Source organism: Cricetulus griseus (genome assembly GCF_003668045.3).
Source record: "Cricetulus griseus strain 17A/GY chromosome 1 unlocalized genomic scaffold, alternate assembly CriGri-PICRH-1.0 chr1_0, whole genome shotgun sequence".
In the NCBI taxonomy this organism is placed as follows: Eukaryota; Metazoa; Chordata; class Mammalia; order Rodentia; family Cricetidae; genus Cricetulus; species Cricetulus griseus.
Genome location: NW_023276806.1, coordinates 121160491 through 121175522, shown reverse-complemented (window position 1 = coordinate 121175522; position 15032 = coordinate 121160491). Strand labels below are relative to the sequence as shown.

General features: G+C 43.4%; 1 long non-coding RNA gene across 2 annotated transcripts in view; it reads right to left on the bottom strand.

The window, feature by feature from the left end:
* The window catches only part of LOC103163859, a 55745-nt gene that overhangs the window by 29829 nt on the left and 10884 nt on the right, over window positions 1–15032 (bottom strand). Inside the window, exons 2-3 of one of the 2 annotated variants that reach the window (XR_004772161.1) lie at window positions 1741–1828; window positions 601–677 (exon numbers count right to left, since the gene is read on the bottom strand). This is a non-coding gene — a long non-coding RNA (uncharacterized LOC103163859). Of the gene's footprint in view, window positions 1–279; window positions 678–1740; window positions 1829–15032 lie in introns of those variants that run through there. The other variant, XR_003480464.2, reaches the window with a different exon arrangement.

The window sequence follows — 15032 nt, the reverse complement described above, 5'->3', positions numbered from 1 at the left end:
CTAACGATACAGTTTTGTGACCATTTAAGGCAAATCCTTTAACCATTCTGAACATCAATTCCCACATCTGTAAGACCAATGACTACTCAAGTATTTCCCAAGCTTGCTGAGTAAAGCAATTATAGAAACACACACATAAACACAATAATGTAGAAAGGTTATTTTATCAGGCGGCTTGCCATACTTCAGAAAGCTCTGCTGCTGAGAACGGGGTGCTCCTTTATGGAGCTCCAAGGTATAATAATCTCATTGCAGAACAGCCCTGCAGAGGTGCACTAGGTATAGGGTAGCCTGGGATCATAAGAATGGCAGAGATGGAGAAGAATCTCTTCCATGGGGGGAGAGAGAGAGAGAGAGAGAGAGAGAGAGAGAGAGAGAGAGAGAGAGAGAGAGAGAGAGAGGAGAATGTGTGTGTGAAAAAGAGAGAGAGGAGAGGGTTATGAGTGTGAGAAAAGGAAAGAGGAGTGGGAGGGAGAGGAGAGAGAGAGAGAACAAAAGTGAGGAACTGAGCTAGGGACTGAAGGACAGGGTGGTCAAAGTGACATCAACTGCTAACTGGAGATTGAGATTTGGTTCCACTTCAAGGTGAAGACAAGGTACCTGAGACTCTGTGATGGCCCCAAGAGCCCCATGAAATCAAATGACCTTTCTTGTAGTAACCATGCATGTTAGTCCATCTGCAATAGAAGAAACAACATGAAGAAAGGTTTGTGTGGCTTGTAGTCTTGGAGGCAGAAGGTCTGAGATGTTATGGCACTTGCTGCTCTATCTCTGGTAAGAACTGTCTGGTGGTAATTGTCACACATGACGGAACAGCACGGAAGGAGATGGGTGCTGGAAAAGGAGGCAAGTGTATGGGTTGCAATGAACTCTGTTGAAAGCTATCCCACCCTGAATTGAATCCTTCCTAGGGTGGGGTCCACAGTGACTTGATTATCTTTCAGGACCTGCAGTGAACTGACCATCTTCAATGGCCTCTGAGAACTGGCCAACTCCTGTGACCCCAGTGAGGAGACCATTTTCCGTGGACCAAGTGAACTTATCATCTTCTATGATGCTCAGTGACCTAATTGCTTTCTGTTGAATCCTCCTCCATTTTTAATGGTTTTATTTATTAATAAGGATATTGCTGATATATATATATATATATATATATATGTAATGTATTTTGATCATATTCATCCTGTTACCCTCTCTTTTCTCCTTCCCACTCTTCCTGGTCCTCTGCCTCTTCCCAACCAGTTCTCCATTGCTTTTATGGCTTTTTCCTTTCATCACAGTTACTTACAGGGGCATGGGCACCTTACCAGAGGCTATACCACCCAAGGAAATTTTCCTTTCCCCAGTAGCCATTACCTGACTCTAGACCTTCAGGGAGTGGTGGCACCACATGAGCCCTTCCTCCCTTACTGTCTATAAACCCTCTATGGAGGGGGGCATCCCCATGACCTCCTTGTCTACTCTAATAGGATATCACTGGGTCCAATCTTGTCCTGGTCCTGTGTAAGGAACAAAGAAGCTGTGAGTCTTGAGAGCCATAGCCACCTCGTGCCCCGAAGACTATTCGTAGTGTTCCACCCCACTTCCAGCCCTTACATTCTTTCTGTCCTCTCGTTTGTGATGTTCCTGAGCCTTGGGGGAAGGGGGTATAGAAGTTTCCTTTATGGCTGAGCTTCCACAGGAACCTTTTCTCAGCACATTACCAATTAAGAGTCTGTAATTATGGTTGATCAGACCCACTTCTTAAGACTCTACAATCTTTTAGCCTTCCACACTGGAGACCAAGCCCCTGGCATGTGAACTCTTGGCAAACAGACCACATCCAAACCTAGGAGAGCAAAACACCAAAGTAAACGAATGAAAGAAACAAAAACTGCATATTTGTATATCAAAGTTTAAGTGTAGATTTTTATGTTTTTCTTCCAAACTTTCTGCAGTTTGTGTATTTACTTATATAATTATAAAGATAAATTTAAAGAATAATTTTCGATGGGAATAATCCAATAACCCCAAAGAGGCATGATAATATAATCATAGCACTTTGGAAATCATCTAAAAAGACAGAATAAGGATTGATAAGATCAACCATTAAAAATATAATATATTATATATAATTCATATATATATATATATTAAATGGCAAGCACTTTCTGACACAATTAGCCCCAGCCCCTTCTTTCTCTTTGTGTCAGGAAGTGCTTGCCATACAGGAGTGAGGACCTGAGCTCAGATCCTCATCATCCATGTGACAGTCATGTGCAATAGCGTGTGCTGTAAACTTAGTGCTGGGGGCATCCATGTGACAGTCATGTGCATCAATGTGTACTGCAAACTTAGTGCTGGGAGCATCCATGAAGCAGTTGCATGCATCACCATGTCCTGTAAACTTAGTGCTGGGAGCATCCATGTAATGGTCATGTGCATCAGTGTGTACTGTATTAGTGCTGGGAGCATCCATGTAGCAGTGATATTGCAACGGCATGTGATTTAGGCAGAAGTTTCTCTCCCTTCTGATCCCATCAGCCTTCAGCTCCAAATAAACACACAAAGACTTACATTAATTTATAAGCTGTTTGCATGATGGCTTAGGCTTCTTACTGGCTAGCTCTCTCTTAATTATTAGGCCATTTCTATTAATATAAGCTTTTCCACATGGTCTTATCTTACTGGAGAAAGGTCTGGACCTGTACTCAGTTACATGGCATCTCACTGGCGCTTCTCTCTGCATCCTCTCCCCAGAATTCTTCTTGTCCGGTAGCCCCGCCTATACTTCCTGCCTAGCTACTGGCCAATCAGTGTTTTATTCATCAACCAATAAGAGAAACATATATACAGAAGGACATCCCCCATCGTCTCCTCTTTTCTGTCTAAGTAAAAAGGAAGGTTTTAACTATAACATAATATTATGTATAACAAAACAGTTACCAAGTAAGGACTATTGTTACCAATATCTAGTCCACGAATATTTGGCAAAATTTAAAGAAAATATTCTATCATCTATCTTATCTTTGTGAGTCTACAGCTTTATGTGTAACTTATCTGTTATCATAACTAAGGAAAACAATAGCCATAACTATCTGTCTTCAACTCCATCAAAGACCACAGAAGGATAATATATAAACTCTAGAATTGACAGAGACATCTCACTGCCTAGACAGTCACCCAAAGATCTTCTGTAACATTGAGACATCCATCTTCAGCCTATAGGTTCAGAATGTCTGGCAGACTTCTTAGTGAAGCAGGAAATTTAAAACTGTCCTGCCTGTATTGGCAGTTTGTCAGTCATTTTTATGTGTCCTGCTGAATGTCTGGCAGACTCTTCCATGAAGCAGGAACCCCAAAGTACTGTCCCATCTTGTTTTGTCAAGTTCAGCAGTCACTTCCCCGTGGGTCCTGCATGTCCACTTTATATAGCATACAGTCAAACAGTCCATGCCAGAGAAGTTTCTTGCCCAAATGTCTAGTCTTGCTATATCAAAAGCAATTCCCATAGAGAGATGCCCATCTTCCTTTCTGATGTAATTGGTGTTGCCAGGAGCAGTTGTGTCTCATTGTCAAGAAAAACCCTAATAAACAATTTTAAATGCCATTTTTGTATGTCTTTAAAGGTTTGAACAACATCCATCTCAAATATATCTCTGTATATCTAGAAAACCTAACTAATATAACGATAAGTTTTAGGTGAATATATATTTCAGTGTTCCCTGGGACTATTCTGGCTACCAGATGAGGAGAAGGCTGGGATGTGGACACAGATAGAAGCTGTAAGAGAGAGACACCGTGTAAGCTGAATGAATAGAATGCTGGAACCTTCTCTGGTAAAAGAAGGCTGTGTAGAAATACAAAGATTAGTAGTTATGGGTTAATAATTAAGAGAGAGCTAGCCAGTAAGGAGCCTAAGCCATCGGCCAAACAGGGTGTCAGGACCAGTCAGAACAGGAACTTTCATCTACAGTATGCTGTAAACTTAGTGCTGGGAGCATCCCTGTGATATTCATGTGCATCGCCATGTACTGTGAACTTTAGGCATGGCGTAGGCATGGTGATGGTGTAAAAACAGGGCTCCCTAAACTTACTGGCTAGTCAGTCTAGCCAAAATGATTTAGTGAGAGACCCTTGCACAAGTAACACCCTCTTAGCCATGCTTATGCAAGTAACGCTAATTAAATGCATGAAAGAAGGAAGAAAAAAGGAAGGAGGAAAGAAAGGAAGAGTGAAAAAAAGAAAGAAAGAAAGAAAGAAAGGAAGAAAGAAAGAAAGAGAAAGAAGAAAAAAGGAAAGGAAAGAAGGGAAGAAAAAAATAAAAGTGGGAGTTGTTGGATATGGAAGTAGAATAAGGGAGAAAAGGAGGATAATGAGAGTATGATCAAAGTGTATGTATACATATATATAGTTATATATTTCTAAAGTAATTACACACATATAATTGTGAAAAATAATGAGGTAACAACAAAATTAGATGGAGCATAATCAAGGTGGACACTTGGTCTGTGTGTATGCACCCCACCCCACCCACACACACACACATGACAATGTCTGAAGAATGACACCCACACCTGACATTGATCTCTGGCCTCCACGTGCACACATGTGAACACACACGTAAGAAAATAAAATAAGGACCATGAAGACTTCCCAGTTCGGGGTTATTCTTAGCCACAATTTTCCCCAATCTTAGCTCTAACCAAGCTTCCTAAACAGGTATTCCATTCATGGTCTCCTCCAGCCATGTGGGGTCTCATTTGTGACTTTATTTCTTGTTTACTGCTAGAGCCTGAGAATTGATTTCCCTGCATATACTCTTAGGAACTCTACCCCGAACATAATTTTGATTATTTAACTCTCACATGTATGTAAAACTTGGAGTGACTTTATTTATTAATACTAGGATATAATACAATTTCCAATACCCTTTCATTAATTCTTTTTCTTTCTTTTCTTTTTTGAGACAGAATTTTATGTACCCAGGCTGACCTTGAACTCATCATCTAGCTGAGGGTGACCATGAATTGCCTCCACTGCCCAGGCTGTGGGATTCTAAGCAGGCAGCATTTTTACTGAGATGTAAGGTGCCTCCGTGTCACCATCTGCACTTCTAATTTGGCTGGGTACTATGGTCACCTCTCCTCCACAGTTCTGCTCAGAGGTGCATCTACATAACCCTTTCTCTCTTTTCTTCCCCATTTCTCTTACCAGTTTTACTTCCTACAACAGCAGAAGCAACAACAAGAATTGACTTGAGGATGCAGAGCACCTGGTAAAGGTGTCCAAGCTCCCTTCCTTTCTTCTTTCTTTCCTACCTTCCTTTCATCTCTCTTCATTTCTCCATCTTTCTTCCTCTGCTCTTCCCCTTCCCTCCACTCCCCTCCCCTCCCCTTCCTCTCCCCTCGTCTCTCCTCTTTTGAGGCAGGCTTTCACCACCCACTTAGAATAGTCGTGAGTTCATGATCCTTTTGCCTTAGCCTCCAGAGCTGAGATCACTGGTATGTGTCCCCACATCCAGAATTTGCTCCAGTGCCATTTCCCAGACCTTACCTGTAGTTTTAATGACACTCCAAAGGTACAGAATTGTGTCCATGTATGTAGAAGTAAGGGATGCTTCGTGTTATTCATGTCTCTCTGACTTTGAGTATTGCTTTTTCTTTCAGATCCTATTTATCAGGCAAAGATGGAAACAACTGCAATTGGCTAAGCACACTCCCAATTCTCACTAAATGGCACAAGGCCCCCAGTGTCACCTCATCATATGCCCATCCCCCTAGATGTTTCTCATGACTATCTCTTGAGTGTCATTTCAAGTGCCAGTGCCAGCTGCTGAACAGAGGCCTCCTCCCCACTCCTCCGTCTGTGTTCAGGGCTTCCTAGTACAAGGGTTGATTTTGAGGGGGCCTAATCAGCAACCTTCACACCAAAGCAGAGTTGAAAGACCTTGCCAGTGGTCATGCTGCCACCACTAGAGATCTCACCTCACCCCAGAGGGTAGCCTGGAGAAGAAGCTATGGTCCCTTTCTGGAACTCACTGTATCATTTTCCTCTGTGCTTCTCAGCCTCTTCTTTTATGATATTGTCTGAGTCAGTAGAACAAAAGGACACCATTCCTTTTTTCTGCTTGGTGCTCTCCCAGAATCTTTGCAAGGTAGCATGGAAAGAAGGGGTAAGGCAGAAAGAAAACATTCTGGAGACGCTGTTAACATATGACAAATGCCCTTTGACGCAGTAGCATAGATAAAATTCTGCTCTCTATTTCTTTATTGACTGTAAGTGTTTCCAAATGTCATTACTTAGTCTTTTAAACTGGACTTTTCAGTACTTGTCTGATAATATATCAACAGGGCACAGGACTGTGTTCCTTTGTGGTGGGAACCATTATGGCTAGGAATAATGGGCTGGTTTCCTGGGGGAGGGAAGATGCACTCTGAATCAAAGGCGGCTTTAGTATTTTTGGCAGCCTCCTTTTTTTGTTTAAGACAGATTCTCATGTAGTCCAGGCTAGCTTTAAAGCCCATGGGCTATCTGAGGCTAACCTGGAATTGATGATCTTCCCACCCCCACTCCCTTGGTGCTGGGATCATGGGTCTTCCGCACCACACCCAGTTCATTTGGTGCCGGGGATTGAACCCAGGACCTCATGCAGGCTAGGCAAACACTCTTTCAATGGAGTACCAGCAGCTTCTTTCCATTGCTGTTAGGAATAAGACTTTAGAAATATGACATAAATTAGACACATCTGTGTATGTGTGAGAGCGTATACATGTATGCAGGCTCACATGCCTGCTCATGCACCCATGGAGGCCAGAAGTCACTGTTGGCTGACTTATGTCTTACTAATTTTTGAGACAGGGCCTCTTATGAGAACTGAAGCTGACTGTTTCAGCTAGTATAGCTGCTTAACAAGGCCCCTAAAATCTGTCTGTCTCCGTTCCTGTATTGGGGTCACAGATGTGTGCCACCATTCCAGGCTTTTTCATGAGTTTGGGGGAGCCTCATGTTTGCACAGGAAGCACTTTACTCAGTGAGCCGTCTCTCCAAGTCGAATCAGATCCATTTATTGATTCTGTTGACATGGGGTAAAGGGCTTTTATAGTTATGGGCAACCTGGTAGTATGATGCTGTTGGAAGGCCATCACTATATACTTCATGTTTTCACCAAGTTCATTATTAAATAAGTAATGTGAGTGTGTCATAAATACGCAGACAGCTTGGGGAAAATAATCTCAAAGGTTAAAATTTTGAGTTTGCTGGTCCTGTGGTATTTTATACACTGAACTCTGCAGTCAGTGTAGAGCTTGAATTAACACAACTCTTTACTTTGTTCCCATGCAACATGACATAATGCAAAGCATTGTTGCTTCTAGAATTTCTGCTTAGTGTGACCTCAGATGACAGAATTGTCAAGGAGGAAGCAGCTAAAGTGTTTTCCTAGCATGCCAGAGGTCCTGGGTTTGATCTACAACACCGCATAAAGCCAAGTATGGTGGTGCACACTTGTTATCTTAGTGCTTGGGAGGTAGAGGCTGGCGCATTTGGGAGGTAGAGGCAAGCAGACTTGTTCAGGGTCATCTTTTCTTACTTAGCAAGTTTGAGCTCAGCCTGGGCTATCCGAGACTGCCTCAAACAGTAAGAGTAAGAGGCTTAGAGTTACATGCACTCATGAGGCTTCCCCCTCACATTGTGTATTGGGGGGGTGTTGGGTTGTGTGTAGGAAGGATGAATGATGCATCCTCAACCACTCGAGAGGCAGCCCCCATGTCAAGTGTAGGCTTGAAGGATCTGGCCGATTTGAGCAGCTACATGAATCTGGAGCTGTTTACCAAGTGCTGAGTTTTCCTTTGGAGTATTGATAACCATATCTACCTGCGAAGGGTGTTGTAAGCTCAGACAATGTGGTTGGTAGTAGTCCAGGGGAGCTATTCTTAGTGTCCTTATTGCCTCCCACAGCATTCATGAGCAGAAACAGGTGATTATGGAGGAAAGATGAGGTTACAGAAACAAAACCAGTCTCAGCACCAAGGCATCACTTACCCTGTGCTGACTGTCCTTAGGGGAGTCTTAAAAGCTGACCTACTTAATTTCATCATGCCCCCTTTCCCTGGGCCCCGCAGTGTATTGTATGACATGTTTATTGGACTGAATGATTTCACTTCAATCAACTTGAGAATTTTGTAACACCCTTTGCGCTACTGAAGATCCTCTGGGGGATTTCAAAACTAGGATTAACATTTCCTTTAAAATAATAACAAAAAAGTAAATAAATAATCTCTCCCTCTTGACTCAGGCAGAGCCAAGATAACATCTATTAAAAAGCCGGCTTTATACGGAGGCTGAGAATAGAGTGCTGTTTAACATCCCCCCTCCAATCTTGGTCCTCCACCCCTGTCAATCCTCCCTAAGTAAGCACTGGAAATAAAAAGCTGCAATTGAAGCCCCAAACAATTGTCTTACTGCATAGATAGGAGTTTCTGGGAGAAAGAACAGGGCCTGAGTCAGCAATAACTACTGTGGGTCATGAGATGTAGTTCTAGGGGTGGGGTGGGGGAGAACGAAGGTTAGCACCCACGTGGTTTGTGGAGATGCTGGACTTAGGAGAGGAAAAAAGAACAGGGAGCCAGCTTCCTGAACTCATCCTTGACGCTTCTAGCTTCCTTGTGTGATGTCTCTAAGGTGTAACTACCATCTGTTACTTAGAGGTCAAAAGTCTTTACCTGACATGTCATCCTCACCTAACAAGTCAGGGTTTCTTAGGCAAGTGTCATGCTGGCCCCTGTGCCAGAGTTTGAGGGAATTCTTTTACCTGTTTTGACCCCAGTACCTCTGCTTGTATTCTTCTGTTAAATAAATATTTGTGAGGCTTTTATAGAGCCAGGTATTGTGATAAACCCTGATGGTAAAGAGAACAAAGGAGACACGGTCTCTGACTTTGTGACGTTCATGCTGTAGGGAAGGCAGACTAAGAACAAACAATAAACTGCGTCACTACAAACAAACAGAGGAGGAAGTGTGGTAGTCAGGTCCTAAGGCTGGCAAGAGGTTGTGAGAAAACGGTGACAGTGGAGGTCAGAAGGAAAAACTGGGAGGGGATTCGGAGAGGTCTCATAAGAGTGTTGAGCTGTGAGGCCTTGTAGGCATGGGCTTGTCAGATTACAGGCTCCAATTGGCGAGCATGAAAGGCCCATGGAAGAGTGGAAAAGGAGGCTGTAAGACCCGGAGATGGCTTATGAAAACTTTCACGTTCCTGCCTGTTCACAAATTCTTTTATTTTGTGTGTTGTGTGTGTGCCTGTTTGAATGCATGTGTGTTGGTCAGAGACCAACTTGATGGACTCAGGTATCATCCATCTTGGGTTTTTTGTTGTTTTTTTTTTTTTTTTTTTTTGGTTTTTGTTTTTGTTTGTTGAGACAGAGTTTCTCACTGGCCCAGAACTCACCATTTAGTTGGGCCACACTGGCTGGTCACAGGGCCCTAAGGATCTGCCTGTCCCTGCCTCTCCAGAGCCAGGACTACAAGCACATGCCACCATGCTTAGCTGTTTTGATGTGGGGTCAAAGTCAGCAGTCACCCACTGTGCTATCTCTCCAGCTGCCACGTTTTATTATTCTGACCATCCCTTCCTAATACTAATGACTAAGTACTTAGTATAAGAGAACTTGCCCCAGCCTGAAAAGCTGTCCTCCAATAAGAACATCCCTTTTTAGTAGGCCCCAGTCACCTGAAATGGTCTGTCATTGTGGGACATTCCCAAGGAGACATTTCTTGGCATCTTCCAGGTTCACATTAGGGCATATGCCTTGTTCCTTACTGACATCTGACAAACATCCCTCCAGCTTGTCATCTTCCTGTGTGCCTGGCCTATCAACAGACAGAAGCTCTGAGCCTTGTGCAAAGCCATCGTGTTTACCAAGGGAATTGTTGATTTTCCCTCAAGTGCTTCTAGAGAACATTTCCAGCTCCTTGTTAAGGAGAAAGGCTCCAACAAGTGTCTGTGCTGTGTCTGGTGTCTCTCATAGTGATAAAGCTACACTGCACCAATCACAGCTTCCATGGGCATCCTAAGTCCTTCAGGCTTAAGTATTTTAGGATCCAGTGAGACACAGCAGGTCCCACATGGCAGGGAACCAGAACCACAGGTCTGCTTTGAAGTGAGTTCACTGATGACACCCTAGTAAAGTCTTTCGAGACTCAATTTCTTACAGAAGACAACACAATTTCTTCCTCATGCCTTCATTTAGTTTGGCAGTCAATCCCAGCTTAGGTGTGGTTTCTGTGTTCTTCAGCCTGATAGGAGGAGGAGAAAAGGGAAGGTCTCCCTTCAGATGTTGTGTGGACCTGGGGTGACCAACACCAGCCTCCCTCAATGGCTGGAAAACAGCCTGAGGATTCAGAATCACCTCTTTTGGCTTTTATTTGCCAGAGAGCTGTAAATGCCACACATTCTAGCTTTCTCACAAAAAGCATCATGAGTGGGCCAGTAAAAGTTGGTAGGGTGGTTGTTCAGGGTACCAAATTTAAGATAATTTTTCCTCTATTTCATTTTATTGAGACAGGGTCTCATGTAGCTCAGGCTGGCTTCCAAGTCACTAAGTGTTCAGGATGACTTTGAACTTCTCATTCTCCTTCCTCACCCGAGTGCTGAGATTATAGGTAGGCACTATCATTCCTGGCTTATACAGTGCTAGGAGTTGAACTCGGGGCTATGCACATGCTAAGCAAACATTTTACTATCGGAGCTGCAGCCTTAGCCAAGTGTAGCCCTTTAACTTCTCCTGGTACAGTTTGAGGAGGAAATGCAGAAGGCAGCCTACACGGCTTACAGAGGACCTGCCTTTTAAAGCTGGTTGAAACCTCTGCCGACAATGTGAATGTCAGCTGAAGAGCCCTCTTCGGCACCATTTCCTGTGGTCTAGATAGTTTGAATGGCAGAGTTCAATGACTAGGGCAGGAGTCAGAGAGTTAAGTATCTCCCTAGAGCAGCTATACATTCCAGGGAGGAGCTTCGAGAACAGGCCCTTGCTATTTATCCTACTATTTGGTTCCAAACCGACACTCTACCTTTCCCTGTAGAATCAGGTCCAGCTGTGGGTCATTTAAAATTTTTCAGTCTTCTCAGACTTATCTGTTAGTTTTTCTTCTCCCAGAATGTTGAGTTCTCCTAGGGAAGTCGTCTTACAATCATTTTCCTTGAACCTGTAAGGACCTTGTTATCTATGTGATACGGAGTAAACCAAACATTTGTGTAGTGCCTGTCTGCCTGGGAGATAAATCTGTTCTTCCCATTAAGGTCCTGGAAGACATCAATGGCCTCCTTGTGTTTTAGGCAGTTAAAAAATTCAAGCAAGGGAGGATGGGGTGTGTGTGAAGGGGTGGAAAGTGGGGGGGGTGCAAAAGAGGGGAGGGGCAACCAGGGAGAGGAGAGAGAAAAAAGGAGGGAGAGAGGGGAGAGAAGGGAAAAGGGGGAAGAAAAAAGGGGAAGAAGGGGGAAAAGGAAGGAAAGAAGGGAGGGAGAAGGAAGGAAAAGTCCAGATATACAGAGAATCTCAATTTCTTGCAATAAAAAAAAAAAAATGAGTACATGGGCAAGTAAGTTTTTTGTTTTTGTTTGGTTTTGCTTTGTTTTTAAAACAATGTCTGAGGTAGCCTAGGCTAATCTGAAACTCCTTACGTAGCCAAGGCCTTGAACTCCTGATCTTCATGCCCCAGCAAGACTGGAATTGTAAGCTACCAAATGCTGTTGTAAAGTAGTGTTTTGAAGAAAAGTCAGTATTTTTCAGCAGTAGCAGACCAAAACTTATTTAACGGAAAGTTTTTTGTTTGTTCTGTTTTTGTTTTTGGCCAGGCTTTAAAGTAAAAAGTACTGCTTTATCTAGTGAAGCCACCTCTTGATTTTACTCATTTTACTTTTATGTTTAGTGTACTGTTGAATTTTCTAAATAATTAGTAGAAAGAAACTCCAATTTATTTTGGCTGTGTTTACAGGTGCATGTACACATGTGTGTATGGCCCGAGGAGGCCTGAAGTTGTCCCTCAGTTGCTACCATCCACCTAGGTTTTTGAGATATTAGCCTGGAACTTATGCAGTAGGCTCAGCTGGCTGGCTAGTGAGCCCCAGGTTCCACCTGATTGCTCCTAGTCAGTGCTAAGATTACAGTTGTGTACCACCACGCCAGCCTTCTTTAGTTTTATTTTTTAATGTGGGTGCCTGGAGAGCAAGCTCACTTTACTAGCTGAGATATCACCCCAGCTTAGACCCCAGCTTATAATGATGTCATTAGCTATGTCAAAGGTTAGAGAAATGACCAGGCCTAAGGACAAACTTCAATAGTCTGCTTTTCCAAATGTCACACACCCAAGGCTAAAATTCAATTTTAAAAGCTTCTGTACACATTGAGTTTTGTTCAACAGTCTTCAATCAGGAATTCAAAATCATCCAAGGCTACAAAGAAAATTTTAGGCACACCTGAGTTCTATGAAACCCTGTTCCAAAATTCAAAAGCCCAATCTAAAACCCAAACCACCACTCCCCATGAAAAACTCCAAACAAACAAACCACTCCCATAGCAAACCAACCAACCAAAACCAAACAAAAAACAAAACACCCAAGGACAAAACCCTTCCAGCCAGAATCAGTCAGGTCATTTTGTAAACTACCATCAAAATCCCAGCAACTTACTTTGAGGATTAAAAGGCTTTCAGGGCAAGGAAGCACAGGATACATTTTGTGGAAAACACTTGCACTGAAGAACACCACCATCAACACAAAGTGCTGTAAACATGGCTCGTCTATTGTTGGAAGAATTCTAGGCTTCTGTTATTCTAGGACTGACTCTGTTCCTTCATTTTCTATCTAGAATCCTCCATACAAACGTGTGTGGGGGGGTGTACACATATGTTTAAGAGAGGTAAGGGCGAAAGGCTGGATGGAATTTGATATGGTCAATAAGGTCTATGTGATTTGTTTTAATTAAAATCAAGAGAACATGACAGCCTGAAGGAGAAAAGCTGCTCCTCAATTACTTTCTTATTTTTGCAAAAACAAACACACAAACAAGCAAGCCGAAAACACCTGACAACAATAGCACAGGGAAAGAGCTCGTTAGCACACCAGACTTGGAAGGTATACAGACAGTGCATCATACTCGGGAAGGCATGTTGGAGGGCTGTCACATTGCATCCATGGCCAGGAAGCAGAGAAACGAGGATGCTGTTGCCCAGCCCACTTACTTTTTATTCCATCCAGAATCCCAGTCCATGGAGTGATTTTGGTCACAGGGAGTGTCCGTGACCTAACTAACCCCATCTAGGAACTTCGTCACAGGATGCCTAGAAATCTGCCTCCGTATGATTTTAGATAACATCCAGTTGATAGTCATTAGCAACAATGGCACTCCACTACTGAAACGCCCCAAAAGGTTCACTTGTCTGCTAGCCTGCTTTCTTATCGACTCCACATAGCAGATTTTTTTGAGACACTTCAATGAGAAAATGCCCCACCAGAGCGACCTGTAGGCAAACCTGTGGGATATTCTCTGTGCCCTTGTCAGGTGGTCCTGAGTTGTGTAAGAAAGCAGGCTGAGCAAGCCATGGTCTCCGCTTCAGTTCCTATCTTCCAACTCCTGCTTTGACTTCTCTCCAGGATGAAGTATGACCTGAGGGTTTAAGTGGAATGCACCATCTTGGCCTTCCAATATGAACTGAAGACCACGAGTTCTCCAGGATTTCTCTAACACCCTCAGCTCCAGACTGAACAGCTGAGTCAGCCAACCTCATAGACTACCAAACTCTCTAATTCTCCAGGGTGAAGCCACCTCAGACTACTTAGCCTGTATTATGCAATCCAATCTAATAGATACCCTTTTGTAATATACATCTATTCTATATATTGCTACTCTAGACTAGAGAATCCAATTATAGATATGTAATAACTCAATAATAATTTTTTAAAAACCCACAATGACTTGCAGGGTTCAAGCTGTATCTAAGTTGTCAGAGCTCTTGCCTAGCATGTGCAGAGTCCGGAGTTTGACCCGGAACTGCATGAGCTGGATGTATTGGCTCTTACCTGTAATTACAGCACTTAGGAGGTGGAGGCAGCAGGATTAGAAGTTAAAGGTTATCTTTGGCTACATAGTGACTTTGGGGTTAGCCCAGGCTACATGAAATCCTGTTTCCAAAACCAGGACAACAAACCACAATGAATGGCAGAAGTTGATAAGATCTGAGTAATTGAAATCTAATTTCTACTCATTGTCCATGAAAGTTTTCAGATGTGTTTGCATCAGGAGCACTAGAGATGAAGTGGAAAGGCTGGCAATGGCTGCCATCCCTCTGCCGCCATCCCTGGTCAAGCTTCTGTTGGAAGAACATGAACTTAGTGCCCCTTTTGAACTCTTTTGCTTGTGACATTCCATGGTTCTGAGACCTAAACACTCTGCAATGCTTAGGAACAGCCCCCAAAAAAACTTTTCCACAGTATATCAGGACAATTGAAAGTGATCGATGCTCTGGTGCCTAAGAAAACTCAGACTGAAAGACAGAAGAGAGGAAAAGGAGAGAGGAGGGGGGAAGGAGATAGAGAAAGAGGGAGGGGCAGATGGTAGAGATGAGCAAGAACAGAAATGCATTTAGTACTTAGATGTCAAGAGCAGAGGTCTGAAGACAACTTGCAGGAGTCAGTCCTCTCTTTCTACCTTGTGGATCTTGGAAATGGAACTCAAGTCGTAGTAGGGCAATGGCCTTTACAGGCTGAGCCATCCTGAAGGCCTGATAGCCACCCATCTTTGAGTGAGTCCCATAGAAGATTCTCTAGTTTACTGACTTCTTACCACCCCCGCTTCCCTTTCTCCACCTCTGTCTCCATCTCCCTCTCTTGCTACCTTCCCACACTAGCCAACCAGGCCCATTGCTGAACCCCCTAACTCTTAGGTTGTTCTTAGGAGCTGTCCTTTCCCACTCTGGCCCAGAGCACTTTGCCCCATGGTTTTCCACTTAGTATTGAACTAGTCATTTGGCCCCTATCAGTGACAGCCCGGTGGAGCCAC